The sequence below is a fragment of the Salmo salar genome, chromosome 09 (genome assembly GCF_965601325.2).
Source record: "Salmo salar chromosome 09, fSalSal1, whole genome shotgun sequence".
NCBI classification, from domain to species: domain Eukaryota; kingdom Metazoa; phylum Chordata; class Actinopteri; order Salmoniformes; family Salmonidae; genus Salmo; species Salmo salar.
This window is the reverse complement of record NC_138299.1, coordinates 32044318-32049770: the sequence shown is the minus strand read 5'-3', so window position 1 is coordinate 32049770 and position 5453 is coordinate 32044318.

Here is a 5453-nt window from a genome sequence, read left to right as displayed (position 1 = left end):
ATCAGTTTCACCTGTCCTGGTTATTGTCTCCACCCCCTCCAGGTGTCGCTTGTTTTCCCCAGTGTATTTATCCCTGCTTCCTGTCTCTCTGTGCCAGTTCGTCAACCAGCGTTTTTCCCGTTCTCCTGCTTTGTGCATTCTCCTTTTTCTAGGCCTCCCGGTTTTGGCCCTTGCTTGTTTTCTGGAATTTGTACTCGCCTGCCTGACCATTCTGCCTGTCTTGACCACGAGCCTGTCTGCCACTCTGTACCTCCTGGACTCTGATCTGGTTTTGACCTTTTTGCCTGTCCACTACCATTCTCTTGCCTACCTCTTTGGATTAATAAACATTGTAAGACTCCAACCATCTGCCTCCTGTGTCTGCATTTGGGTCTCGCCTTGTGTCTTGATACCTTCAGAGACTCATGGCAACTTATTCTAATTAGATTAGAACATTAAGTACATTATATACTGGATGCCATGGCAATGATTACGATGGCTCACGGTTGGAATGGTGATGATACACTGCACCCTCATGGAATCAACCCACTGGGCACAGACGTCAATAATCAATTGTGCCATTTTGTTTGTTTTATTATTATTTTTGAACTTACTTTGTACATAATGTTGCTGCTACCGTCTCTTATGACTGAAAATAACTTTTGGACATCAGAACTGGGATTACACACCACGGACTGAAAGAAGCTTTTTCCATTAACGAGTCCGACGAGAAAGATATACTGCTCTCCAGGAAACAGATCCATGTCATTTGCGTGAAGAAAAGACAGAGGAAAAGAGGATGCAGATCAAGCTGCCTTTTGAGAATCCGTAGGGGAGCGAGTAAACTCCCATTGCCATCATATGTACTTGCTAACATGCAATCATTGGAAAATAAAATGGATGAACAACGATTAGAATTATCCTACTAACTGAATTATCCTACCATCTGTAATATCCTATATCTCACAGAGTAGTAGCTAAACGACGACACGGACAATATAGAGCTGGAGGGATTTTCAATGCACCGGCAGAACAGAGAAGCTACATCTGGTAAGACGAGGGGTGGGGGTGTGTCTTTTTGTCAATAACAGCTGGTGCACGATGTTTATTATTAAAAAAGTCTTGAGGTATTGCTCGCTTGAGATAATTCTATCCTCCTGATTCCTGCTTACAAGCAAAAACTAAAGCAGGAAGTACCAGTGACTCGCTCAGTATGGAAATGGTCAGATGGCGCGGATGCTACACTACAGGACTGTTTTGCTAGTACAGGCTGGAATATGTTCTGGGATTCATCCAATGGCATCTAGGAGTACATCACCTCAGTCATCGGCTTCATAAATAAGTGCATCGACGATGTTTTCCCCGCAGTGACCATGGATTACAGGCAACATCCACATCGAGCAGATGTTGAGCTGCCACTTTAAAAAAAGTTACACAGCTGCACCATCGAGAGCATCTTGACCGGTAACGTCACCGCCTGGTATGGCAACTGCTCGGCATCTGACCATAAGGGCGCTACAGAGGGTAATGCGTACGACCCAGTACATCACTGGGGCCAAGCTTCCTGCAATCCAGGACCTAATATAATAGACAGTGTCAGAGGAAAGCCCATAAAATTGTCAGACTCCAGTCGCTATTTTCTCTGCTACCGCACGGCAAGCGGTACCGGAGCGCCAACTCTAGGACCAAAAGTTTCCTTAACAGCTTCTACCCCCAAGCCATAAGACTGCTGAACAATTAATCAAATGGCCACCGGACTATTACATTGACCCCCCCCCCCCCCCCCATTTGTTTTGTACACTCGCTGTTTATTATCTATGAATAGTCACTTTACCCCTACCTACATGTACAAATTACCTCTAACCTGTATCCCCTCACACGTTACCGGTACTCCCTGTATATAGCCTCGTTATTGTTATGTTATTGTGTTACTTTTTATTATTTTTTACTTTAGTTTATTTGGTAAATATTTTCTTAACTCTTCTTGAACTGCACTATTGGTTAAGGGCTTGTAAGTAAGCATTTCACGGTAAGGTCTACACTTGTTGTATTTAGCGCATGTGACAAATCAAGTTTGATTTGATTCAACCAGTGGGAGGCCAGTTCCTGGAACTGACCGATACACTACATTCAGAAAACAAAGGTGTTATCTAGATTGGTTCCAGGTAAAACCCTTTTGGTTCCACGTAGAACCCTTTGAATTCCATGTAGAAGAACCCTTTTGAGTTCCATGTAGAACCCTTTATAGAGGGGTCTACACGGAACCCAAAATAGTTTTACCTGGAACCAAAAAGGGTTTTCCTATGGGGACAGCCAAGGAACCTTTTTTAGACCCCACTTTTTTCTAAGAGTGTATGGTTGTATAGCTTCTATTTACATGGATCAAACTCCTATTTGTCCACTTCCTCCCTCAGCTCCCTGTTAATGCCTATTTCATGGTAAGTTAGCAGCCTGCATTTTCTATTCGTGACAGAGGGCTCAGAGGGCCGGTAAAGATGCCTTCCCGTCTCAACAGGGGCTTGACAAAAAGGCCAACAGTATGTCAGGAAATTATTGCATACTTGTCTCATATTTAATAAAAAAAATTACAAAAAAAAGGATTGTGTGTAGTTCCAGTAGTTAGCTTCAACTCTACCTGGCAAAAAAGTATTTAACTACTGAAAACAGTACCTAGATTTGTTCAACTACCACCAAGCTCCTGCAAAATGTATTACCAGTTGAACTACATGTAGTTCACTACTCCTCAATACTGAAGAACAGTGCCAGCTAGCTGTCTCAATGCTATTCCAGAGCCCAGGCCATGCAGTGCTAAACCAGGGAGAGGCTATCTACAAATAGCCTATCAGTTGAGAGACAGCTATCAGTTATCCAGTCATCGTGGCGAGAGGCTTGATGTGACACTGGCTTGGGGAGTAACGGATTACATGTAATCTGTTACATGTAAGGATTTCAAAAATCAGATTACAGATGCTTTTGAAAAACGATATGATTACTTTTAAATTCAGAAAGGATGATTGTGAAAAAAAATCTCTGTTTTCTCAATGACATTCAAATCAGCATTGAAAAAAGAAGCAGGTGTCACGTCCTGACCCTAGTAAGATGTCATTTTCTATAGTAGAGTAGGTCAGGGTGTGACAGGGGGTGTTTTTGGGTTGTTCTATGTTTTCTATTTCTATGTTTTAGTTCTAGTTTTTCTATTTCTATGTTGGGATTGTTTGGGTTGATCTCTAATTGGAGGCAGCTGATCCTCGTTGCCTCTGATTAGAGATCATATTTATTAAGTAGGGGTTTTTCTTCCTGGGTTTTGTGGGTAGTTGTTTTCTGTTTAGTGTATGATGGAACTGTTGTCGGTCAGTTTGTTGTTTTTGTTACGTGTTTCATTAAAAAGTAAATATGAGCACTCTACATGCGCCTTGGTCTCCTTTAGACGACCCTCGTTACAGCAGGTTTAAGTTTGTTCCAGCTGAGCGAGTCTGACCACAAGTCAGAGACAACTATGATGACACACCAAATATGTTTGATGGATCGTGGGAAAGGAGCAGGATAGGCTTTTGTAGCCTACAGTCCAAGCTATGTCTTCCAATGGTGCGACTGCTGTCGGAATCCAAAGATTATCCAACTTGAAAACAAACTTGGAGGTAAGGATGACAGTAGGCAGTGTAGTCTACTGTGATACGGATATCACTTTTAATGATATCTAAACTCAGCAAAAAAAGAAACGTCCTCTAACTGGGAGGGGGGGGGGGGGGTCAAAATCAAACGTAACAGTCAGTATCTGGTGTGGCCACCAGCTGCATTAAGTACTGCAGTGCATCTCCTCATGTACTGCACCAGATTTGCCAGTTCTTGCTATGAGATGTTACCCCACTCTTCCACCAAGGCACCTGCAAGTTACCGGACATTTCTGGGGGGAATGGCCCTAGCCCTCACCCTCCGATCCAATAGGTCCCAGACGTGCTCAATGGGATTGAGATCTGGGCTCTTTGCTGGCCATGGCAGAACACTGACATTCCTGTCTTGCAGGAAATCACACACAGAACGAGCAGTATGGCTGGTGGCATGGTCATGCTGGAGGGTCATGTCAGGATGAGCCTGCAGGAAGGCTACCACATGAGGGAAGAGGATATCTTCCCTGTAACACAGTGTTAAGATTGCCTGCAATGACAACAAGCTCAGTCCGATGATGCTGTGACACACCGCCCCAGACCATGACGGACCCTCCACCTCCATATCGATCCCGCTCCAGAGTACAGGCCTCGGTGTAACACTCATTCCTTCGACGATAAAAGTGAATCCGACCATCACCCCTGGTGAGACAAAACTGCGACTCGTCAGTGAAGAGAACTTTTTTGCCAGTCCTGTCTGGTCCAGTGATGGTGGGTTTGTGCCCATAGGCGATGTTGTTGCCGGTGATGTCTGGTGAGGACCTGCCTTACAACAGGCCTACAAGCCCTCAGTCCAGCCTCTCTCAGCCTATTGCGGACAGTCTGAGCACTGATGGAGGGATTGTGTGTTCCTGGTGTAACTCGGGCAGTTGTTGTTGCCATCCTGTACCTGTCCTGCAGGTGTGATGTTCGGATGTACTGATCCTGTGCAGGTGTTGTTACACGTGGTCTGCCACTGCAAGGATTATCAGCTGTCCCTGTAGCGCTGTCTGAAGCATCTCACAGTACGGACATAACAATTTATTGCCCTGGCCATATCTGCAGTCCCCCTGCCTTTAAACAGTGTTTAAACCCTTTGCAATGAAGATCTGTGAAGTTATTTGGATTTTTACGAATTATCTTTGAAAGACAGGGTCCTGAAAAAGGGACGTTTCTTTTTTTGCTGAGTTTACATAGCGCATTGGAGTGAATCACACTGCTGCTGTCTAATTTAGCTGTTTGCGCCTTACGGATTGTGGTTGTTGTGGATGGCTGTTCACAAATCTAAATGTGTATTTGAACCCAATGATTGTTGAATTCAAGAAGTTTAAGCTGCCTTTCAATCAATGTTTTTGAAAACAGTGGCTGGCAAATGAAAAATGTGCTCTTGCAACAGTTGCATTGTGTGGATCCCAGCCTATGGAATAAAAGTGCGGCTTTTATTGCTCAATCTAATTCATGCTGATAAAAAGTACAAATCCATAGGCCTAATGGACACATGCTCAAACTCGCACACTTTTGATATAGTTAAAGGGGCAATCTGTAGTTGCTACATCCATTTTTGTACTTATAAATGATATATACAGTACAAGTCAAAAGTTTGGACACCTACTCATTCAAGGGTTTTTATTTTTACTATTTTCTACGTTGTAGAATAATAGGGATGTCACGGTTATCGTCGGTGAAGGAGGACCAACATGCAGCAGGACTGTGTTTGTTCATTTTGAACATTTATTAAATCAAAATGAACACAAAAACAACAAAATGAACACAAAAACAACAAAATGAACACAAAAACAACAAAATGAACACAAAAACAACAAAATGAAC